Below are 26370 nucleotides of genomic sequence, written 5' to 3'. Positions count from 1 at the left end.
TACCACATTGCTTAGGTGTGTGGTAGCCTATACCATCTGGGTTTGTGTAAGCGCACTCTGTGATGTTCATACAACAAGGAAATTGCCTAACAACACCTTTCTTGGAACATATCCTCGTCATTAAGTGACACATGACCGTATGTGTCTATGAGGAGATTTAATATAGGCATTGGCTCATGTGATTATGGAGGAGGAGAAGTCCCACCATCTGCCATCTGCAAGTCAGAGAACTAAGAATGTTGGTGACATAATTCAGTCCAAGTCCAAAGGCCTGAGAAGTAGGGGAGCCAAGGTCTGAGGCAGGAGAAGATGGATGTCCCAGCCAAAGCAAAGAGCAAGTTCATCCTTCCTTTCCTTCTTGTTCTTTACAGGCCCTCAACAGATTGGATGATGCACACCACACTGGTAAGGCCATTTTATGACTCAGTCTACTCATTAAAATGCTAATTGCTTCCAGAAACACCCTCACAGACACACCAGAAATATGCAATGTTTTACCAACTATTTGGGCATCTCTTAGCCCAGTCGAGTTGCCACGTAAAATTAACCATCACTTCTCTGTAATCTATAATGAAATTGAAAAGCAACACTAAAAACTACATGAATGTTTAGTGATAGGGAAAATGTTCAATAAAATACTTTTTTAAAGTCACGCTATCCTAGGAATGTCTAGTTCCCCTCCTGTTGTATAATTTTGTAATTTTTCAGGCTTGATCAGAGAGAGGATTTTTTTTATCAGTATAGGTTAGAGTTGTTAAAGATGTGACATCCTTGATACAGTAGCATTCTCAGAGTTGAGTCCAGCTGTTTGATTCTCATCAAGTATTACTTTCCTTCAAGTGTCCAAACATGCAGCATTTCTATGCTTCTGAAAATTTAGGGAGGGTCTTAAATTTTTAAATTTTGAGCAAAACTTGTTAAAGATAGCAAACTCACACACAATTCACAAGCAATTCTATACCTACCACTCAGAATAGACAGTAGATAAGAGGTAATTTTATTTGCTTCAAATTCTATTGTAAACATCACAGAAAAAATTATCTCCATAAATACTCAAGCTTTATGAAGACAAAAAAAATTAGTTTAGACTAATGGAAAATGAACCATGAAATGACAAATACATATAATCTATGTTAATGTAAAGCATCGTTCTGTACACTTCACTCCAGATGATATACAATGAAGTTCTGCTAATTCCCAATTCATCTGAACTGAAATTATTGAAAACTTTTAGTCAAATATTTGGTTTTTCTTTTTCTTTTAAAATTAAAGATTTTTTAATATTCAATTTAAAAAGTTCATTATCACATATGTCATTTAAGATGAAGTTGGCTGCACCTACGCGACCAAGAGAATACCCCAAAATAGTGACTTAAGCAAGATAGAAGATTCTTTCCTTCTCATGTAAAAATCTGGAGGAAGGCAATTCACCATTATCTGACAACTCTTTGTTTTCATCAGAGATATGAACTTCCATGTCGTACTCATCATCCTCAGCTTCTGGCTTCTGTGCTTCAGGTCACTTCACAGTCTGAGATGGCTTTTGGAGTTCTAGCCCTTACCTCCACATCTCAAGCAGCAGACAATTAAAAAAGAGAACATTGCCACTCTAAGTTAAACCAGGGTTTTTTTTTTTTTTTAATTGAGGCCGCATTGGTTTATAACATTATATAAATTTCAGGTGTACATCATTATATTTCCATTTCTGTATAGACTGCATTGTGTTCATCAACAGAAGTCTAGTTTCCATCTGTCACCATACACATGTGCCCTTTTACCCCTTTTGCCCTCCCCCAGCTCCCTTCTCCTCTGATGACCACCAGTCTCTTCTCCATATCTACGTGTTTGTTTGTTTATCTTCCACCTATGAGTGAAATCATATGGTAATTTTCTTTCTCTGTGACTTATTTTGCTTAGCATAATACCCTCAAGGCCCATCCATGTTGTCAAAAATGGTAGGATTTCATCTTTATTTATGACTGAGTAGTATTCTGTTGTGTATACATACCACGTCTTCTTTATCCATTCATCTGTTGTTGGGCACTTAGGTTGCTTCTCAGTCTTAGTTATTGTGAATAATGCTGTGATGAGCATAGGAGTGCATAAATTTTTGCGAATTAGTGTTTTCAAGTTTTTTGGGTAAATACTCAGAAGTGGTATAGCTGGATCTATGGTAGTTCTATTTTTAACTTTTTGAGAAATCTCCATACTATTTTTCATAATGGCTGCACCAGTTTGCACTCCCACCAGCAGTGTATGAGGGTTCCTTTTTCTCGCATTCTCTCCAACACTTGTTGTTTCTTGTCTTTTTAGTAATAGCCATTCTGATGGGTGTAAGGTGATAGCTCATTGTAGTTTTTGACTTGCATTTCCCTAATAATTAGTGATGTTGAACATCTTTTCACATGCCCATTGGCCATCTGTATATCTTCTCTGGGAAAATGTCTGTTCAGATTCTCTGCCCTTTTTTGGATCAGGTTGTTTTGTTGTTGTTGTTGAGTTGTATGAATTCTTTATATATTTTGGATATTAACGTCTTATCAATTATATCATTTATGAATCTCTTCTTCCAATTGGTAGGTTGTCTTTTTGTTTCGTTGATGGTTTCCTTTGCCGTGCAGAAGCTTTTCGGTTTGAATAGTTCCATTTGATTATTTTTTCTTTTGTTTATCTTGCCTAAGGAGACATGATATTCAAAAAGATACAGCTAAGACCGATGTCAAAGAGTGTACTGCCTATATTTTCGTCTAGGAGTTTTACAGTTTCAGGTCTTACATTCAAGTCTTTAATCCATTTTGAGTTAATTTTTGTGTATGGTGTAAAATAATGGTCTACTTTTATTCTTTTCGTGTGGCTGTCCAGTTTTCCCAGCACCATTTATTGAAGAGACTTTCCTTTCTCCATTGTATGTTCTTGGCTCCTTTGTCAAAAATTAGCTGTGCACAGATGTGTGGGTTTATTTCTGGGCTGTCAGTTCTGTTTCATTGATCTGTTTATGTTTTTGTGCCAGTGCCATGCTGTTTTGCCTACTATAGCTCTGTAGTATACTTTGAAATCAGGGAGTGTGATACCTCCAGCTTTATTTTTTTTCTCGGGATTGCTTTGGCTATTTGGGATCTTTTATTGTTCCATATAAATTTTTGGATTGTTTATTCTATTTCCATGAAAAATGTCATTGGGATTCTGATGGGGATTACATTGAATCTGTAGATTGTTTTAGGTAAAATAGCTATTTTAACTATTTTAATTCTTCCAATCCATGAGCACAGAATATCTTTCCATTTCTTTACATCTTCCTCAGTTTCTTTCAATGGGGTCTTATAGTTTTTAGTGTACTGTTCTTTTACCTCCTTTGTTAAGTTTATTCCTAGATAGTTTATTCTTTTTGTTGAGATGTGAATAGGATTGTATTCTTGATTAAACCAGGGTTTTATAACTAAGGGAGAGTGGAATAATGGATACTGAGTGGAAACAAACAGGCTTTGTAGTCCTCCACAAAATCTGCAAAATGTAGGCTACTAATCAATTATTGTAACTGAAAGCTTATTCTTTTATTTGTGTCATGCTGTGGCTCTGAGCAGTGTCTGTGTGTTTTTTGCTCAGCTACCTTTGTATTTTACCTCTAAAATGCAAGAGTTTTTAACTGATTTGCTTTTTTGTTTTTTTTGTTTTTTTATTTTTTTATTATTATTATTATTTTTTAAGATTTTATTTTTTCCTTTTTCTCCCCAAAGCCCCCCGGTACATAGTTGTGTATTCTTCGTTGTGGGTTCTTCTAGTTGTGGCATGTGGGACGCTGCCTCAGCGTGGTCTGATGGGCAGTGCCATGTCCGCGCCAAGGATTCGAACTAACGAAACTCTGGGCCGCCTGCAGCGGAGCGCGGGAACTTAACCACTTGGCCACAGGGCCAGCCCCAACTGATTTGCTTTTTGGTGAGAAAAGTAACATCCTTATTGAATTGATGTTGGAAAGAGTCCTTCACCATGCAAAGTGTGGTTATAGTAATACTTCCTATTTAAAACTACTACACATCTTTCTTGCAGGCATGTTATCATCTCACACGATAATTTTAAAGACTATATGGTAGTGATATTCAGAAAACAAATACAGGATAGCTATGTTACATATTTTTATTTATCTAACATCATATAGCACTTGCTATTTGTCAGGTACTGTTTGTAAGCCCTTTGCAAATATTAACGCATCTGTCTTTTCCACTCTCATTCTCTCAAGAGTATACAGTGGAGCTTCCCAGAGGCCACAGGGCTTGTGATAACATCACCTCTCTGATGATGGCTAACGGAATGTGTGCTTATTATTCTTGTACTTTAAAAATTTGTCAGTTTCAATTTCTTATACCATAGATATCAATAGATATAATTTACATAAACAATAGCTTGTTGGGGTCCTCAATAATATTTTAAAGTGAAAAAGAGTCCTGAGACAAAAAAATCACTGCCAGATCACTTGAATACATTAAAAAATATGATTAACATAGTTACTCTATGATTTGTCTATCAATCAAAATTTAAAGAACTATTAAATATGTTTAGGGTATATGGTGCTAAGGTGGAAACTAGAAGTATGAGATTATCATTCTGTTGAGGTAACCAAATGTGTGTGTGTGTGTGAATGTGTTTGTGAATCAAGGAACTATTGGCATGTGACAAACCACATCAAAACCAATGGCTTAAAGCAACATGCACTTATTATTACACCCAACTCTAAACACTGACAAGTTCTGCTGATCTTGGCTGCACTTACTCATGCATCTGCAGTCAGCTCTGGATTAATTGCAGGACTGGGGCTGGGAGTGCTTTCAGATAGGGTGAAGGAAGATGCAGCTCTTCCCCACATGTTTCATTTTCTGAAAGAGTAGCCCAGATATGTTCTCATGGTTATGATAACAGAGGTGCGAAAATGGAGAAGCTAGGGCAAGCAAGGGGAAGTGCTCAAGGGTTTTCCAAGCCTCTGCCTGGTATCATGTCTGCTAATAGTCCATTAGCCAAAGCAAGTCACGTGACCAAGCTCAGAGTCAAGGGCTGGAACATAACACCCCACTCACCATGAGAGAGAAAGAATTGGGGCCATCAGTGCAATCAGTGTACCACCATGTATGTATTTGAGAAAATATAACTTAAAATTGTATTTGAGATTTATTTATTTGTAAAGAAAAGTTTGCCACTGTAACAGTAGGAAGGACTTAGTCTTGTATCACTTAAGGATGGGGATACATTCTGAGAAATGTGTAGTGAGGCAATTTTTCATTGTGCAAACATCGTAGAATGTACTTACACAAACCTAGAAGGTATAGCCTACTACACACCTAGGCTATATCGTACAAATCTTACGGGTCCACTGTTGTACATGTGGTCCGTCAATGACTGAAGCATTGTTATGTGGTGCATGACTGTACATGGTATCATTTTCTTGATTTCCTTATTCCATAAATTCATGAATTATTCACCTTTAAAATGAGAATTAGGCATGTCTTGTATGATAAACTTATGATAACATTTTATTTTTATAATACTTATTTTCTTTCTTCTTTAAAATTACCTTCTCTTAAAAAAGGTTGAATTTTTAAAAAGAAATATGCTATTCATTTTCACTATGGTGGGATCTGAGGAGGAATTATTAATTTGGTAGCATTTATCAAAAATAATTTACAGACTCTCCTGGATCAATATTGAGAGACATTTGCTGAATAAGAAATGTAAACAAGGCAGTGTAGCACTAGATGGGAAAGCCAATACGTACTCCTCTTTACCAGAGATCGGATGTCTCTTCATTAAAGTCTATCCTCTCTTTAATCTTGAGTCTTCTTCTTTGTCCCATGGTGTATAGACCTAGCCTTTCTCTTCAGTTTCTGTAGATTTTTCTCCCTAACTCACCTCCAATGCTGGTGAGAACTCTGGAAACCATGTCAAACTTAATTTCAAATTCATGTCTTTTACTCTCTCTTTGGTGCTTTTGCTAAATTTATAATCATATCTTATCTTTTTACTCTGTATTATATAATGTTTTTTATGTATTATATTCTATATTATGTATGCTTTTTTCTCTATATTATAAAATGTTTCATCGTTTTAACACTCTCTTTGAAATCTTGTGTCTCTTACACACAATGACTTTATTAAGAGAAAGCCAGGATCATATTAATTCTTCCTCCTACATTTGATGCTGGGAGAGGACATGCCAAATTCTAAAATGGCGTTTTCTCCATTTCTCCTATAGCTTTTTTTTTTTTTTTTAGTATTCCATATGCTATTTTGTAACCATGCTACCTCAAATCTCTCCTGCTGCTTGGAAGACGGCATTGGTTTAAGGACTCTACACTGTAGTGTTAGTGACTGGAATAGTTTACCCTTCCCAGGGTGAACTTTCATTTGATAAACGAGACTTGGAAAGGGCAATTAATTAATACCTAATGGCAGAAAATTAAATTATTTGGAACCCACATGAGTTTTTTCTTGTTCATAATAATAACGACCATTTATTGAATGCTTTCTATGTACCAGGTACCATACTACATTATCTCATTTGATTTTAACATCAAGCATTTAGATGTTGTCTGTATTTCACACATACAGACATTGAGGCTGAGGTCAAACTACTTTGCCTAATGTCACGGTGCTAATAAGAAGCAGAATTTGGGGCTTTATAGATTACAAGGCTATTTCAAAGTTCCTTCTTAAAGGGAAAAAATACCTCCTGTAACCCCCAAGAGCACACTGGACAAACTGAGTATTGGACTTTGAGAAAGACATGCTCTGCCTGATCCTTCACATCAGAAGATTTCTTTTCTGTCCTTAAGTCCAAATCTCCACCCTTCTACAAAGCTCAGATGCTTCATCTCTTGCTCTTCCTGTGCTGGCTACTCTTGCCTTTAGATTCATGTCCTTCTCTTCCCCTTGTGACTTCCTCTGCCTTTCTCCTTGCTTTTGTCTTTTCCTTTCCTTCTGTTTCCCTCATTATCTTCTCACTTTCTCTCTACTCTAGAGAATTTTTGTTTGCATTTACATTATCCTATCACAAAGTAATCCCTTCTTATTTATCTCTAGATCTAAATATTTAAAAAAATCATGATTTGGTGTATTGGGCAAAGTCATGATTTGAATGAATCTAGTGGAATCAGAGTAAAGAATTCTTTGGTAAAGTGAGAAATCACTACCTAGTTTTTGGCTCAAAATGTTAGGATTTCATTTAGTTATCTACTTAACGGGAATAAAAAATGCCATTAAAAAGTATGTTTTACTGTTTTTGTTTTACGTTAATGGTTATATTGCTACTCCATACTCAGCATGCCTCAAACCAAATTCGCTACCTTTTTTTTTTCTAACATACTTCCCTCATCCTGTATGGATGGCATTACTAATTTCCTATTTGCCTAGATTAAAAGCATTAGTCATTGTCACTTTGTCCGTGTCCCTCTCTCTCACATTTAAAGCTCTCTCTCCCAAACTTTTCTCTCCCTTTCTTTCTCTCTCCTTAGAGCTGCCCTATCTTGGTTCAACACTGTTATTTTTTTCTTCATTATGATAGTCTCCTAACCGGCCTCTCTGTCTCAAATGCTGTTTTTTCCACAACACCCTCCGTACTCATGCTTTTAAAAATGCCTGGCTGGAACATATCACTCCCTTGCAGAAGCACTTCCAGTAGGTCCTCATTGCCTACAGAACAATTAAAGTCTAAATTTGGGGGTGACTTACTAGGCTATTTCTAACCATGCCCCAGTCTACCTCCCCAGCCTTGACTTCCTTTTTGTTTTTATGCTTCTCATAGAGAATATGCTCTGGCCCGCATTTACCTTTTCTACGATCCCAACAAGCATGTTTATCTCTCCCACTCTCCATTCATCACCCAGCTACCTGTGACACCCCAGGATATCCATAAGCACAAAGAAAGGTGGAGAACTAGCAAGATCAGAAGTGAGAAGCTCCATAGGGAGGACCCTGAACTGGAACAGTGGTCAGCAATATCCTCACTACATAATGTTTGCAAATAAAATTGGAAAGTCTCATGAGTGGGAGGCCTGATTCCTTACTCTAAACAACGTTTCACATGTTTGAGCCTGAGAAATTTGCCAGCCCTGTCCAACTGATTCTCTCTATGGGCTGAGCTCCTTTCTTGCGTCCACAGCCAGTTACTTCCACACGGCTTCCACCTGAAGTCCTGCTTTAAACCAGAGGTAAATTTCCATCTTTTCACTCTCCTTTTTCCCTGTCTAGCTGCTAGATTCTACTCCCCACTTCAGAACTCTGTGATATCTCTACCTACCAGGATTGAGCCCAAGTTCTCTAAGCTTGCAAAGGACATTTGGTTTAATAAGATACTTGAATCAATTCCCTGTGACTTGAAAGTTTTCTTTGTTAAAAGCTATCCTTCACTCATGCCTTTAATGCTAACAGTTATCGCTTCTCTTTCTACCACCCCTGCTGGAAACTAAAGCCCTATCTATGGTAAAGTAATTGCAGGAATAGAATAAAACCCTGAAATATCTCTCTGCTTCCCTCCCCAGCAGCCCTTTCTGTCTAGATAATTGAAGTAGAGCTTGCTGAATGATATAGATGAAATTTTATATAAGATCCTATTGCAACAATAGTGCTTCAGATGCTTGTCAAACCTGGGCATGTTATTCCTTTTTGCTGACTTCTACATTTATATATATTTTGGTAATTGGAATGGAAATTTATTTAGGGATGCTTACAATCCCTAAATGTCTGATGTTTCCTTATTCATGGGCATGACATACAATTCAAAATGTCATTGCCATTTTCTTTACACTTCTAAAAGAAACCAATTATCTCATCTTAACATTTTTTTTTTTGAAAAGTGAGAACATTTTATTTTCAGTCACAGGGAGGAATGCAAAAGTCTGTTCTAGTGAATATTTTAGTTCAAGCCTTGGCTTCAATCTTTGAAGGTTTTATTCACCATCAAGGTAGTTATTCCTTTCTTGCTTTGTTCTTTTAATGTCATTTTCACATCATTCTTTAATGGCACTGTTTATATTTTATTATAATTAAGTGTCTACTCTTCTGGATTTGGGGCTCTAAGCGCAAGGGTCATGGTAACATCTTTGCCTTAGGGTCTAGTACACCAACAGATAGAGCTGATGCCACAAACAAAAGTAGTGACTCCACTATCTGAGCTGAGCACATAGCTTCTGACTCGTGGTGGGCTTTAAGAATTGTGGATGGAATTGTGAATTAAAAGAATTTTCAGTAAAAGTTCTATTAAGACATTTTGGGAGTTAAGTAATAATAAATACCATGAAACTGTCCTAGCAATCACTGATGTCTCTTGCTCCCTTGGCTAAGTACTTTGTATGCAATCTGACTTTAATCCAAACCTCATCTAACACAATTTTTCAAGTATGATGGTCCTTTTATGGCAGAAAACTGAGGTTTAGAAGAATTAAGTAACTTCCCTAAGTCATCGACTATCAGAAAGTAGAATAGACCTTCATCCCAGCAGTGCATGAACTCAAAGCTCGTAATCTTAACCCAAGAGTTATATTGCTTCTCAATATATTTTATGAATGAAAAATCCAAATTTAAGTTTTAAGTAAATAGCCTACTATATTGATCTAGTATGGGTATTTAAATGACAGCTGTAACTCAGGAGTGCTCTTTCTTGGAAGAGATCCACTTTCTTAAATCCCTACTCTCCTTTCCCCATCCCTATCTTCTTAATCTAGGTTTAAGTAGATATAGTCTTTTCTTACCAAAGTTGTAACGAGGCTGCGTAGTATCTATTCAAGATTCTACAATTTCCTGAGCTATGTCTGTGTATTTCATGTTTTTTGTATTGCTCTATAACAATTCTTTATGTTTTAACATGTTGTTCCTCTGCTGTGTGTGGTGCATCCTCTTCTCTTTCTTCAAGCGTCCAGGTGATTACCGTGGAACCAGGTCTGCTATCTGGAATTCATCTCACCTCCAGTTTTCCTTTTTTTGTCTATCTTAGATTTCGTTTTTGTTAATTTTGTTTCCTGCCTTCCCATAGTCTGTAATCTCAGCATATTTATATCATCTGTTTACAGCACAGACATGACATAATTTCATCACTTTTATGCAAACATGAACTCAATTTTCATGAATAACATTTCACACTAGACAATGTTTCGTTAATTCAGGTTATACTTCTTGCGGATTTATGTTATTTCAGCGATTGAGTAGAAGAGGAACTCATGTTTACTTTCTACCATAACACCAAAAATTATGCTCTGTTTAACCTTATTTCGTTTAAATTTCACAAAAATATAATGAATTAGGCATTATTATTCCTCTCTTTTCAAATGTAAACGCTGAGACTCAGAGCGTTAAGTAACTTTCTGAGGATCACACACTTTGTGGAGACCCATGGGACTCCCAAGGCAGGTGTCTATTGTTTTTATTATATTGCCTCTTGCACTGCAAATGAACAAAATGCCAATTTTCTAAATCAATACTGTAGAAAAAGATTGTTAAGGGTATATTTAAATTGCTTTAGACATACAAACAATTTTCTCTGGCTTTGAGCATTTTTAAAGTACATTCTTTTTATTGTGTGATGTAATACAAATATTTTATTGATTAAGTGAAGTTACACGAGAAATTCTAAAAGAGCTTAGTTTCAGGCCTTCACTATATTCAGAAATATTAAAATTAATTTGCTTGAAAATGCCTTGAATCCCACTTACTCCTACTCAGAGTGGCTACTCCTCCTGGTCTAAATTATTGATCTCAAGTCTGCACCACGACTGCGTAGGAAGATCTGTCAAAGCAGCAGGTGAAATGTAAGGCAACCTAGTATATTTTGAGGGGAGACTAAATTCAAATCCAAATTCCCCAGCTGATACAAAATAATTGTAATGTCTTGGAAAATGCTTAATGGAATATGCCCCGTGCCCTTGAACTATATTCAGTTTTTACTTAACTAGAGGCCTGGAGTCTACACTCCCCAGCAAATGGGCAGATGACGTTTCCTCAGGCTTTTCTCAACAACTTCTATTCTCCCGATTCACTCAGAGTGAAGCTACAAGGATGTGGTTTATCTCCGTCTCTGAACCTATCCTCCATAGAAAAGATGCTGAAAATAATCTATGGCATTCCCTTAAACTCATTTGACTCTTTTGAAACTATTTTCAATCAGCTTATGACAGAGAACAATTGTACAAACTTGAAGAATATTGCTGTATCAATAAGATATATATCATTATAGTGCTATTTAGAAATAATCCTCTTTACTAAAATCTAATTCAGAATCCATAAGGATGAAATAGAATTTCAGGTAAGATAAGATTAGTTTCAGTTAAGTTAGTTGGAGTTTTAACAGCTCTTCATCCTCGCCACAGACACACAAGCATTTTCTAATTTTCCATAAGGAAGCTTATTTTTATCTAGCTGGTTTTCCTACTGTTCTTAAAGACTAACATGCTTCCCTAGAAAACTAATAAAAAGAAACTAATGAGATACTAGTTTTAGAAATACATTTGGTTTTTATTGGGTTATTCGGCAACATATGTTTGCTTATTCCATATGTTTTAATACTGATTTTCTCTTTCAATGCTGAAATCCAATTGTTATATAAAAAGATTTATATGGTTCACAATAGTTCTCTTTTTCCTTAATACATGCAAATGATGCTATATCTTAGTATCCACAAAAATGATGCTTATAACTTGCAAAATATTTTCCAGTTAAAGTTTCTCCAAGAATATAATAAAACACCCTATTAGATTTTATGAAAATTTAAAGTGAGCTAATAAAGCTCAAGGGTTGGATCTGGATAAATACCCATAAAACCATGGCAGTTAATTATGGTTCAAATGCTTGCCTCGCTGGGGGCAGGTTTACCTCATTTTAATCTAACTTCTCTTCTTAATTAGCACATGCCTATCATGTCAGGAACATTTTGACCCTCAGCATAGCTAGGACCTGTGAGAATTTAGAGTTTTGGGTTATATCTAAAAATCAATATCAAATCTCTCACTCGGACAGCTTCCAAAGCCTGGTCTCCTTGCATCCATTTTTGTTCCCAGAATCTATTTCCCAAACAGCGGATTCAATGAACTGCTTTTTAAAAAATTTTTCTTAGTAAATTTACTTTTTAAAAATTTTTAATTTTTATTTTGTTAATTAAGAGTCAAAATAGCTTACATCGTTGTGAAATTTCAGTTGTACAGTATTTTTTGTCTGTCACCACACAAGTGCTCCGCTTCACTCCCTGTGTCCACACTCCACCTTTCTTCCCCTGGTAACCACTCAACTGTTTTCTTTGTCCATGTATTTGTTGTATTCTGCATATAAGTCAAATCATCTGGTGTTTGTCTTTCTCAGTCTGGCTTATTTCGCTTAGCATAATACCCTCAGGGTCCATCCATGCTGTTGCAAATGGGATGATTTTGTCTTTTACTTTGGCTGAGTAGTATTCTATTGTATATATATATACCACATCTTCTTTATCCAATCATTGGTGATGGGCACTTGTGTTGCTTCCGTGAATTAGCTATTGTGAATAGTGCTGCAATGAACATAGGGGTGCATATGTTACTTTGGATTGTTGACTTCAAGTTGTTTGGGTAGATCCCAGTAGTGGGATAGCTGGGTCATATGGTAGTTCTATTTTTAGTTTTTTGCTGAATCTCCATACTGTTTTCCATAGTGACTGCACCAGTCTGCATTCCCACCAGTGTATGAGGGTTCCCTTTTTCTACAACCTCTTCAACATTTGTTGTTTTTGGTCTTGGTAATTATAGCCATTCTGACTGGTGTAAGGTGATATCTCATTGTAGTTTTGATTTACATTTCCCTAATGATTAGTGATGTTGACTATCTTTTCATGTGCCTATTGGCCGTCTGTATATCTTCCTTTGAAAAATGTCTGTTAGTATCTTCTGCCCACTTTTTGATTGAGTTGTTTGGCGTCTTCTTGTTGAGTTGTGAGTTCTTTATACACTTTGGATATCAACCCCTTGTCTGATAAATGATTTGAAAATATTTTCTCCCAGTTGGTGGGTTGTCTTTCCATTTTGTTGATGCTTTCCTTTGATTTGTAGAAGCTTTTTGTCTGACGTAGTCCCATTTGTTAACTTTTCCTTTTGTTTTCCCTACCAGAGTAGACACGGTATGTGAAAATATGTGGCTAAGACCAGTGTCAAAGAGTGTACTGCCTATATTTTCTTCTAGTATTTTTATGGTTTCAGTTCTTACATTCAAATCTTTAATCCATTTGGAGTTAATTTTTGTGTATGGCGCAAGATGATGATCTACTTTCCTTATTTTGCATGTAGCTATACAGTTTTCCCAACACCATATGTTCTTGGTTCCTTTGTCATAGATTAACTGTCCACAGATGTGTGGTTTTATTTCTGAGCTTTCAATTCTGATCCATTGATCTGTTTGTCTGTTTTCGTTCCAGTACCATGCTGTTTCATTACTATAGCTCTGTAGTATGTTTTGAAGTCGGGGATTGTGATGCCTCCAGCTTTGTTCTTTTTTCTCAGGGTTGCTTTGGATATTTGGGGTGTTTTGTTGTTCAATATAAATTTTTGTATTATTTTTTCTATTTCGGTGAAGAATGTCATTGGGATTCTGATTGGGATTGCATTGAATCTGTAGATTGCTTTAGGTAGTATGGACATTTTGACTATGTTTATTCTTCTGACCCATGAACCTGGAATATTTTTCCATTTCTTTATGTCTTCCTCAATTTCTTTCAATAATGACTTATAGTTTTCAGTGTACAGGTCTTTCACCTCTTTGGTTAAGTTTATTCCTAGGTTTTTTATTCTTTTTGTTGTGATTGTAAATGGGATTGTATTCCTGATTTCTTTTCTGCTAGTTCATTGTTAGCATATAGAATGAACTTTGAAAATAAATATCAGGCCGAATTCCTTCCCTGCTCAAAATTCCTCCAAGAGATTGCAGTTAGAATATAATGAAAACTCCTTGCCATGGCCTATTAGGCTGCATTTGATCCAGTTCCTTTCCGTAGCCCAAACTTCTTTCCACTCCTTCTGACTCACTCTTCTCCAGCTACTCTGACCTTGTGGATCTTCTGCCAAACAGACCAACTGACCCTTTCCACTTGCTGATGGACCTGCTTTCAGATCTGTAGACAGCTCACTCCTTCTCTTCACTCAAGTTTCTGCTTCAGCACTTCCCTCTTCCAAAGGCTTTTCCTGACCACCCCACTGAAAACAGCCCTTGCTGCTCCATCATGCCTTTCCCACTTCTCTGATTTATTTTTTTCCTAATGTTAGTTACTGCCCGAAACTATAATATTATTGCTTTGTTTGCTTGCTTATTGTTAGCTTCCCTCACTAGAATGTGAGCACCTTGAGGGCAGAGTCTCGGTAACCACTGTGTGTCCTGAGCCTAGAACAGTGTATGGCTCAGAGTGCATGCTCAGAGAGTATCTGGTGAACGAAAGGATTATTCAATTTGAAATAAAGCAATGTTTCACTCTCCTGGATCATAAGTTGGTATTCTGAACTCTATTTCTTATTACTTCTTTAGAGTGCTCTCTCTCCCAAATTATACCTTCTATTTGCTCTTTGGATTTCTACCTCCTTATGATAAGCTTCCTTTTCTTTGTCAAATAGCCTCAATTAGAATCCTGTTTCCGGAAATTACTTTCTAAGTGATATCTTTCTAAGTCTCTAGTTTCTCAGTTGTAAAGTAGTGATAGTAGTAATAATTACCTTAGGGCTATTGTGAAAATTTATTTTGGATATTTCCTTATTCTTATGTTACTCAACTGTACAACAGCATTTGGTATGTTACATCCTTCTTGAAACACATCCTTCCCTTAACTTTGAATGCAAGCTATTCTCCTGATTTTCCATTGATGAAGCCCTTGCCTTTCTGTTTCTGTCCAAATTCTAATGTTAGTGTGTCCTGAGCCAAATTGGGCACTCTTCTGTTTTCTTCTCCCTCCACCTTCCCTTCCTCATCTCTCCCTTCCTTTCTCCTCACTCCTCTTTCTCCTCTTTTCTCCAATATGTCATCCTTTGTTAATATAAACCATTCTCTAAGTAACTTCTATTTTCCAATGTGTTTCAAATGTTTATCTCCTGCCTTAACTTCAGATTAATAAATCCAACTTTTGACTTGATATATACACTTGGATGTATACGTCCCTTTTCCTGTTCAAAATTAGATGCATGTCTTGCATTACTTACTCAAAACAGTAGTCTTGATCCCCTCCCACAGTTCTTTCCCTCTATTCTCTATTAGCAAATGAGACCATCAAGCCAAAATCCTAGGTTTTACTCTTGATTCCTATTTGCTTTTCATTACCCACACCTAAATGACCAGCGAGATTTGCATGTTCTACCTCCAAATTATATCTTCAATCATTGATCCACTTTTCTTCATCTCTTTCCACACCACTAGGGAGAGAGTCTTGCACCTGATACCTCTATGTCCATTCTTTTTTTCTTTTTTTTAAAGATTGGCACCTGAGCTAACCTGTTGTCAATTTTCTTTTTCTTTTTCTTATTTTCCTTCTTTTTCTCCCCAAAGCCCCCTGGTACATAGTTGTATATTTTAGTTGTGGGTCCTTCTAGTTGTGGCACGTGGGATGCCAACGCAGCATGGCCTGATGAGCAGTGCCATGTAGGTGCCCAGTATCCGAACCGGTGGAACCCTGGGCCGCCAAAGAGGAGTGCACGAACATAACCACTCTGCCACAGGGCCGGCCCCTCTATGTCCATTCTTGAACCATCCTCCAAATCTATTTTCTACCCTGCAGCCAGAGCCTCTATTTCCAATCATGCTCTTCTTGTTTAAAAACATTTCGGTGGTTTCCTATTGCAAGTTCAATAACAAAAACATCCTTACTATGGTCTACAGGCCCTCCACGGCCTGGCCTTCCTTACCTTTCCTAATCCATGTCTTCCTATTTCCTCCCGGTTAAGGATGCTCCAGCCTTTTTCATCTCCCTTCTTTTCTCAGACAAACCAGAGCATTTCATTTTTTTCTTTTTTTGCAGGTAAAGATTCGCCCTGAGTTAACATCTGTTTCCAATCTTCTTCTTTTTTTTTTGCTCTCCAAAGCCCCAGTAGCTGGTTGTATATCCTCATTGTAAGTCTTTCTAGTTCTTCTATGTGAGCTGCCACCACAGCACGGCAACTGAAAGAGAGGAGATGTGGTGCCGCCACCAGGAAACAAACCTGGGCTGCTGAAGCAGTGAGAGCACCGAACTTGAACGACTAGGCCATCAGAGCTGGCTCCAGACTACTTCTTGCCTTAAGATATTTTTACTTGTTCTTCCCTTTACCTAAGGCAATTACTTTTCTAAACCTTCATATGACTGGGTCCTTTTCATCCAGATTTTAACCTAAATGTCATCTTCTCAAAGGGGCCTTTCAACCTACTGTATGTGTGCTGCCTCTAAGTTCTTCTGTTATATCTCCCAGTTTATCTCCTTTATTACATTGCACAATCTGAATTTTGCTTATTTATTACTGGTTACCTTGTTCACTGTCTCTATTCCTTACAACCCTCATGTCCATAAGGGCAGAAAACACGTCTGTTTTGTTCACTCTTATGACCCTGATCCTTAGAAGATTGTCTAGACCATTCATTCAACTAATGCTTGTTGAACAAATGAATGACTGAAATGAAATAATGTATATAATCTACTTAGTATTGTGTCGGTACATGGAAAGTGCTCAATAAATGTTAACTCTTGTTATTAAAAGCACTCTTTCTCTTTTACGGTGTAACTTCAATGTTGTATCCTGGGAAGGAGGGGGCAGGGGAGAGAGAGAACTCAATGCTTAAAACAGTTAGGTTTCCTTTTCCCTTTGAATTAAGCCTAAGAGAGAGATTCTTTCAGCATCTTTCTCAGCAGGGAATCTACCTGGCCTTATTAACGTTTTCAGTCCTGGTAAATGTGGATTGAAGAACAAGTATTCATGCATTAAATCATTCATTTCTTCAGTTTTTTTAAGCAATTTATGGTCTTATGTCTACTTTAGCTCCATGAAAAGTAAAAATGATTCAATTCATCCCAGACTCCCAAGGATGTAGATTAAAATGACTAAATAAATCACAAACTTCATAGCAACAATAGACAAATAATGCAGACAACACAGAGAGGCAAAATTTGTTTCCCAGAAATAGCATCTGGAATGAGCCTTGAAGAATAGGTAAAAGGGAAAGGCTCCTGTGATGACCCCTCCAGATACCTCAGTGGGTCTTTTATGGGAAACTTCTCCCCAAGTATGTTCTTTTTTTCCTGTACTCCCTTTTCTGGGACAATCTTGGAACCCGTCATCCAAGTGAGAATTCACAAATCTACCCCAGACAGTGACTAGCCTGAGTTGACTCTCTGTCCCTTCAGTGGTTCCCTTTCTTTGTATTGCTGTTGTTACTGCCTTTTCTGTGGAACTTGCTCCTCTAGTTCACCCTCCGCTTTATTGTCACAATAATTTTTCTAAAACAGAGATCTGATATGTCACTCTACTACTCAAAATTCTTCACCAGTCCTTGATTTCCTTCTTGTTTGTGTGTATACAGCTTAGTTGACATCAGCTCTGTGTTCTTGTGGGATTAGTCTCCTCATAAGAAGAGGGAGACTAGGGCTGTCTCTCCCTGCCACGTGAGGATGCTGTGAGAAGGTAGCCATTGGCAAGCCAGGAAGAAGTCTTCACCAGGAGCCAAATCTGACAGCGCCTTGACCTTAGACTTGGTCTCCAGAACTGTGAGCTATAAATGTCTATTGTTTAAACCACCCAGTCTGTGGTATTCTGTTACTCTGTTATAGCAGCCTGAACTGACTAAGATAGTGTGCCTTTTGTACACGGCATATAACTAAATTAAAAAATGTTTGACTATCAACAACCTAGGTGCCCATCAAGGGACGAATGGATAAAGAAGATGTGGTATTTATACACGATGGACTACTACTCAGCCATAAGAAATGACGGAATCTGGCCATTTGTGACAACATGGATGGACCTTGAGGGTATTATGCTGAGTGAAATAAGTCAGAGGGAAAAAGTCAAATACCATATGATCTCACCCATAAGTAGAAGACAAAAATGACCAAAAAAACCCCAAACACATAGCATTGGAGATTGGACTGGTGGTTACCATTGGGGAAGGGGGAAGGAGGGAGGACAAAAGGGATGATTAGACTCACATGTGAGGGGATGCACTATAATTAGTGTTCGGGTGGTGAACATGATGTATTGTATGCAGAATTCGAAATATGATGTACATGTGAAAAAAATGAAGATTAAAAAAAATGTTTGAAATTCTCTGTATTTTACTTGTCAAGGTGTTTTTTTTCCCCAATTATTTTGGGTACTCACATATTTGTACATGTTTCTGTCATCTTACTTAGTGCTTTCCATTTTATTCCACTTATGTTTCTCTTTTTTTCTTTCTTGTCTTTTTAACCTTTAAATAGGCTCTCTTTGTTTTCTTAATCCACTGTCTTTCTTCTGTTTCATAATTATATATGTTTCTCATTCTAAATAGTTATTCTTGAAATATTATCATATGTATCTGAGTCTAAATATTATATCAAAATCCCTGTCCTAAAGAAACATGGACCATAGATTGTATAGACTCTAATCATCCTCTCCTGATTTATGTGATATGATTGTCTATTATTTGTTTAGTCTTTTTTTAATCCCACAAATTAGATATTGTTTCTTAATTCAGACAGTGTTTATTGAAAATTACCTACATTTGCCAATTATTTTGCTCATCATTTTCTCTTGCATCTCATAGTTCTTTTTGCTTTCATTTACTTCTACCTGGAGTGCATCTTGGTAGGTCTTTGTATATCCATTGATAGCAAACTCTCAGTTTTTGACTATCTTATTTCAAAAAATAGTATTGCAGGTTCACAATTCTAGGTTGACTATTTCTCTTGACATTCCACTGACATCATTCAACTGTCTCCTGATCCTGAGTAAGTAACTTAGTCTCTCTAAGACAATTTCTGTGGTTCAATCAACAAAATAACCCAACTGTAACCATGGGCTGTTCACTCTGGGTCACCTGGCTAAAGAGTGCTGACACCCAGGTCTCCCTTTCTATCAGTGGGAGCAGCTACTCTTGGGGCTGTGTCTATTTCTAGGATAGGAGAGGCTGGGATGTCTTGTGGGCTTCAAGGTTTCTAGGGCCTGTGAGATGGCCTTCCAGACAACTTCTGTAAATTGCTGACACTCAAAACCAGATTGCACCCAGAACACAGTTTGATTATTTCCTCCTGACACAACTCCTATGCCTTACACTGTTAAAGGTAAAAGAATATGGAATCACCTCAAGAGTTCAGCAGAGTACCTGCCTTGCCTGCCTCACAATGAGGTAGCAAGCTGGAAACCCATGCTCTCTGTGTGCTGGCTCTGGCCTTTTGCATTTTTCTCTTTCCATAATAAAGCCTACTGCTTAGCTGATGCTGTGTGATTTTGCAGAACTCATCTCAAAGCCTTGTACATTAAAGTGATCTACGTGGAACAACCGATTCCTCCTCTGTATCACGGTAGTACCAACAGCATTTGGTTGTTATAAAGGTTAAATGGTATAATACATGCTAAGTACTTGGTCCGTAGAAAGAACTCAATAGTTGTTGGGTGATATTTTTGTTATTAAAAATGTGAAGGGCCCTTTAAGTTTATTGACTCCCCTTTAAAATGTTTCACCTTTAATAGTACGTGGGAGTTCTGTCCAAGGTAGATTTTTTTGTCCCCATATATTCATATGTTGCTTAGAAACAATCACTGGCTTCTCAGAATAAAAAATAAAATCAACAATTGTTTCCAGACAACAGAGTCTTTCCTAACACTTGGATGAAAACACTTGCTCAGAAATTAATCCCATCTCTCCTGTTAATTATGTAGTGCTTTAACAAACACAAAATGTATAATGATTGTTTATTGTTTTTCATTCGAGAGAGTGCACCCACATCACAGAAGCAGAAAGAATCTGAAATTAATTAGCAATTGATCATGACAGCGTGTCATCCTATACAATTTATACAACACCTGCCCTGATTACTTTGGAATCCATGAAGGAGAACAAGCATAGTAAACTGACGTTTGACAAACAAACAACCTAATTAAAAGGCTATCAGGGACAGCAAATGGAACAGCAATGAATCAGAAAAAACACTGTTTACAAAAGTTGACAAACAGGTTATTACTACAAAGCAAAAATAGTGGTGCATAAAATAACTTTATCTTTCAAACATGTATTCTAGGTATAGCTTTTGGTGCAGGGCTTAGTTCAGCAAATTTACCTGTTTTTTTTTAGTTGCTTGGGGGTATGTATGGAAGATCAGATGTCATTGCTGTCTGCAATAAATTTACAGTTTACTGGGGAGATAGAGTGTTAAGAAGTTAACTTAAAGAAAGACATTATAGGAATGATAGGGTTGTTCAAGAAAACTCTCATACTATTGATGGGTGTTAGGTTGCCTTTTAAAAGTATGGGAAAGAGATAAACAGAAAGTACATGGCAACTGCATATCAGAGTCATGATGCATTTTTGTAATAGATGTCTGATATTTGTGGGCATGTGTGAGGATGGGAGTGGGGAGAGAAAGCCATAATCTTTTTGAGGAATTCAAAGATTTCAGGATATTTAAATTTTTCCTATTGATAAAGCTCTTAATTCTTATTTCTTGCCTTAGGGCTTCTAAAGAATTTCTGGTAAAGTAGTGCAAAACTTTAAGTTTATATATTATAGTAAGTGAAGACAAAGTCAGTTTTTCAGTATATCTGTGCAACCCAGAAGCCTACATCCTGTTTAGTTTCTTGGACAACTTCTTTATTTTGAGCTCAGAGTATCCCAAGTTCAGGGTTCATCCATATTCACATCTCCCAAAACGTCTTGAGTCAAACACGACCTTGACTGGAATTCAGAAACTCAGACTCAGAAAAAATGGGAAGAACATCAAAAGAGACTTTAATTTCTCATGTTGGCAATAGAACAAACAGAGGAAGAACAGATAGGCTGCTTGACGTCGATGGTATAATCTTGATTAATGATAAAGACAGTACATACTGAGCTTCTGTCTTTTCTGCCAAGATGAATTATTTTCTGAAAAAGAAGTCTTAATAACTGATATCTAGGCTATGTTTGAACAAGTCCATTGATGGCAAGATCACTTCCTGTTGAAGTGGTTCATTCATCTTAGTAGAAAAAATATTGCAGAAAGTGGCCATCAATGAGGTAGACCATGTACAAAAATGTAAACAACAGTAGGAGGTGCTCGAGGAGAGGGACAGGAAAACTGTGACATTTTTCTAAAAGCTTGAAAATGCTGAGTTCGTAACTGTAGACTTGTTTGTTCAATGTTAATCTTAAATAAAAATCTAGAAAATATTATTACAGAGACTCACTGGTATGAAATTAAATGTAAGATGCTAAACTTGGTTCCAAATACTAACTTCACGAATAAAGATAGGAGGGGATTCGGCAGCATCTCATGTGAAGGGAAAATTTTCTAGTTGACAGTGAGCGCAAGTTCAAGATTAGTTAACGATATCGTTTGTCCAACAAAAGAGATGAAGACATTTTCTCTTTTAAAATTTTCTTTCTGGAAATAATTTTCTTTGTTAGAGAAGACAGAAGCATAACAGAATCTTTGTTTTCTTTATTATTCATCAGAATTATACAACTGACTTCAAGAAGTCCCTCTGTTCCCTCTCGGTTTGCTTTATTGCTGAACAGTCATCTTAGGCTACATTAAAAGAAACGTGATGCCTAGAATGAAGAGGCAATAGTCCCTCTGCTGTCTGCTCTTATAATATAATGTTCAGACCGCACTTGGAGCATGCCACTCAATTTTGGAAACCAGATTATAAAAGCTACATGAACAAACTGTAAATACTTCAGAGGATGACCAGGAAGATGAAAGGACTTAAAATCCTGCCCTACAAAAGATAGTGGAAGAAATTCTAAGTATTTAATTCAGAAAAGGGTAGATATTAGAGAAATATAATATTGAATACAAATATATTATGTTCTGTCACGTAGGAAGGGATTTAGATTTGTTTGAAAGACCCACTGGATCAATGGTTGGAAGTGAAAGGGAGTTAGTTTTTCTTCAATTTAAGGGAGAAAATTCTACAATTTCAAACTATCTAGAAATCAGTGGGCCTCTTCAAGAGGAGGGAGCTTCCCATCGGTAGAGACTCAGGCACTGGATGGACGGTCACTAACCAGGGACATTGTGGAGAGTATTAAAGCATTAGACGTGTGATCAGAGGTGATGACGAGTTAGATTCCTTCTAACCTTGACACTCTGTAGATGGTGAACACCTTCGTAAATTTGTGGGTTTTTTCATTGGACTACTATGTTCCAATTAATTGGGCTATTCTCTCGAGTAAATCATATGCTTATTCCAGGAGAGCTACCATTTTAAACAGGATAATCCCCTAAAGTATTGCTTTGGGACATGGTGTCTTTACTAATGACCTAAACTAGAACTGAGATAATGTCTGCAAAAGCAAAAGGAGAAAACCAGTTGCACTGGGGCCACTAAATAGGACATATTTGAGGCCGTAGTTGGTGACATTCAACCTGTTTATATGAGTGGTTCTCAACCAGGAGCAATTTTGCACCCCAGGAGGCATTTGGCAATGTCAGAGATATTTTTAGTTGTCTTGACTAGAGTAGGTACTATTGACATCTAGTGGGCAGAGGCCAGGGGTGCCACTCAACATCTTACAATGCACAGGGTGGCCTCCCACAACAGAGAATTATCTGGTCCAAAGTGTCAATAGTGCCCAGATTGAGAAATCCTGGCCTGTATAAAACAGCTCTTCCCCCACCACCAATTTATTTCCCTTTTTTTTACCCACAAATTCTCTTTTTATCTTTTTTTTTTTCAGTATGTGTTATTCTTTTCTTTTCTTTCTTCTTCTTCTTCTTTTTTTTTGTGAGGAAGAGTGGCCCTGAGCTAACATCTGTTGCCAATCTTCCTCTTTTTGCTTGAGGAAGATTGTTGCTGAGCTAACATCTGCGCCAATCTTCCTCTGTTTTATGTGAGATGCTGCCACAGCATGGCTTGATGAGCAGTGCTAGGTCCGCACACTGGATCTGAACCTGTGAACCCCGGGATGCTGAAGCAGAGCATGCAAATTTAATCACTACACCATCATGCCAGCCCCTCCTTTTTTTTTTTTTAATTTTTAATATACATTTATTTATCTTGACAGGGAACTCAAGTTTTCTCAATCAGAAAATAGACAAATTATTCATCACAGAGCATCTTAGTGCCAGTTCCCGAGGCCTCGCTTCTTCACAGATTGATGCAGAGAGGAACCCACAATTATGAATCTTGGAGCTTACGTAGCATGGCTGGTGCTCATCCTCCCTTCAGAAGGTAGAGAGAGACCTTTGGTCCGGAATGTAAACAACTCCTCTCTGGAGAGAGGAGGTGAGGATCTCTATTTCACACCCTAGAAGGAAAATAAATGGCTTCAACGAGAGCTAAGATTTTCTATCTCTCTGGTGGTCTCTATTATTAGGGTTGCTATTTAGTTATCTTTTAGCCTAGGTTGCTAGCAATCTTTGCTCAGAAAGCCCTGACCATGCACACACATAAGATTTGTGGAGCACTGAATCCTGACATTACCCAGGAGTTTATTCCTTTCCTTGTTTCCCTCATTTAATTCTTTCTCTTCCCCCCATATGTCTCCTTAGGGGATTAGCATTACTTTGATGGCACTTCTCATGGTTTGCAGAGCATTTTGTGATGTGTAAATGGAGCTAGGAACTCTTCAATTTCCATAAAAACAAGCAAAACACCTCCAAACTAAGTGTGTGTGTGTTTTTAATAGAAATCTGTGTGGCATACTTCATTTGATCTGTCATGAAATGTAGTGATTTTCACAGATTATGGTTTGGACTGCACTTTGGACAGTAGATGCATTCCTGAAAAGTGCAAAAATTCACTTTTTGCAAATTAAATAATATGATAACTGTATGAAAGAAGTGCTGTGTTTAATAGAACCCTGTGAAGAATGCTTTTGTAAAGTGGTCTTCGATGTGAATATTAGATCCTCATTGTTGTTCTTTTACTTTTTTGTACAGGTTAGAATAAATTTTTTTAATTTTAAATTTTTATTTATTTATTTTCTGGGTGAGGAGGATTGTCACTGAGCTAACATCTATGTGAATCTTCCTCTATTTTGTATGTGGGATGCTGCCACAGTGCAGCTTGATGAGTGGTGTGTAGGTCCACGCCTGGGATCTGAATCGCAAACCCTGGGCCGCTGAAGTGGAACGTGTGAATTCAATCGCTCCACCACTGGACCAGCTCCTAGAGTGAGTTTTAAAAGTATTGTGCATGAAGATATTATAATAGCGGTAGGGGTAGGATTTTTGTGGGAATATCATAGAACTTTTCAACCAAGAGAAGCAAATTACAGCTTTAGAAAGGGAAAAGTCTAAGAGAGAGCATTATTTTTAGCAAGGTTGGTTGAGTTGTCTTTCAACTTTCGTTATTTATCTAAATATTGAAGTTCAGATCCAAAATCAATGAGTGAAAATTATTAAGCCAAAATTGAAAGCTTAGAAAAACTTGTGAAAGTTTAAACTGGGTGATGTCTTGGGAACCACAAGGTACGTAATGGAGAGGCAGGTATGGTATTGCATACAGAAGGGACTAAATAAGCATTAACTGAACTGAGTTGAAAAAAAGTATTTGGATGATTTTTCAGAGATATTACGTGTATGTTCGTTTATCTCTGGTTTTTGTCAATTGCCTAATTTCTGTGTTGACCTACTTTTAATTTCTCTCATGAGAGCATATGGAAACAAATCAAGAGACTTGTTTTCTATTGTTTTGTTTCTTGGATGCTCTCAGTTTTGTATGTTGAAAACAGTTCTACATCTTGATCATTTTGATTGATTCAGAACTGATAATGTTTATAATTAAAACAAAAGCCTCTGACTCTGGGCAACTGTGCAACTCCGTTGAAGAGAATCCCATCGCCGTCCGTGTCATCGCCCCAATCCTGCCCTCTCCCCCACCCCAATGCTGCCCTCTCCCCCACCCCAATCCTGCCCTCTCCCCCACCCCAATCCCGCCCACTCCCCTACCTCATTTGCTTCCAGGGCTTGTGCAGCTTAGCTGCATTCAGCAGTGAGTTCTGAATTCTCATGGTGTGTGCGGATGTACTTAAGACAGTCTCTTCTCAAGTCATCTGGATTGTTTTGGGGAAAAATCTGAAATATAAACCTTTTAAAAACATAAACTTTGTTCTGCTTTGTTCCTTGTATTACAAGAATAATTTATTACTATTTGACAGCATTCCTCCCTGAGTTATAAACAAATAGCCATAAGGTTAATTATTTATTAAAACACCCTAGGCAGGGAAAATCCATCTACCAGAGAACTGTTTGCATGTTTGGAACTTAGAGAACTGTCTTATATTTTTCTTTTTCTTGACATTCATCTCTTCCCCAGATATATATTCACAATTAGGCACAATTTTTAGAGTCCACAGGTACTTTGCATGCATTATCTCATTTAATCCAGTAGCATAGACAATCTTATCTCAGGAGGGAACATTACAGAGAAGTTACCAGCTGGTCATGAACCTTGCTGACCCAGAACTGGGAAGGAAGTTCAGGAACAGTACAAAGAGTCTGAGATGAGGCCTTGGTCACTGTCAGTGCTGGATTCCTCCTGGTGCAGGTCTCAATGGGGCAGAGGGGCAATGGCTGTGATTTGGGCTGGGGAATTAAAAAAGACTCTTGGCATAAACCAAGACTGGAAAAGATGTAACAGAAATCAGCATACTACAACGCGCTTAGTCACAGGAGAGGAGAATGAGGTGGATATGCGTATGTGAGGTAATACTGTCAATGTTTGCATTGAAAGTCTAAGGGGTGAGCTAATTTACTATGTCTTAGCAAATAAAGGATATTTTATGCATGAATTGTGTTGTTTGTTCTCTGTGTCTATAGACAAGCAAACTAGGGAAGTGACTTTAAATTTAAATTTTGTCTAGACACAAGGAAAGTCTTCTGAACATCAAAGTGATGAGGTTACTCACTCATTTACTCATTTAGTCAGTCAGCAATATTTATGAGCACCCAGTATGTGCCAGAAAGTGTTCTAAGAACGGGGATGCAGAAGTGAACACAGCTGTCAAGTTTCCTGAGGGTCTTGGGGCTGACATTTGTGAGTGTAAGCAACAAAAAGATTCACAACTAAATGAGCAATAATCAGAGAGTAGTAAGAACTATGCAGAAGAATAACATCAGGTAATGTCACAGAAAATGACACGCGGCTACTATCAATTGGCTGCTTGAGAAAGGACTCTCTGGAAATGGCATTTGTTCCAAGATCTGAAGGACAAGAAGATAGCCAGGCAAAAATGGGGGTAGGAGTATGGGGT

At 37.4% G+C, this 26370-nt stretch overlaps 1 long non-coding RNA gene across 1 annotated transcript; it reads left to right on the top strand.

Moving 5' to 3' along the window:
- The first annotated feature begins 338 nt into the window (after positions 1–338).
- Positions 339–18266, top strand: LOC138916045 (uncharacterized). The gene is made up of 2 exons (XR_011422678.1): positions 339–405; positions 17518–18266. It is a non-coding gene; the product is annotated as an uncharacterized lncRNA (long non-coding RNA).
- Positions 18267–26370: the final 8104 nt, after the last annotated feature.

This window comes from Equus caballus, chromosome 10, assembly GCF_041296265.1.
Source record: "Equus caballus isolate H_3958 breed thoroughbred chromosome 10, TB-T2T, whole genome shotgun sequence".
Lineage (NCBI taxonomy): Eukaryota > Metazoa > Chordata > Mammalia > Perissodactyla > Equidae > Equus > Equus caballus.
Note: the sequence above shows the minus strand (reverse complement) of the source record. Positions and strands in the feature narration are given on the sequence as shown.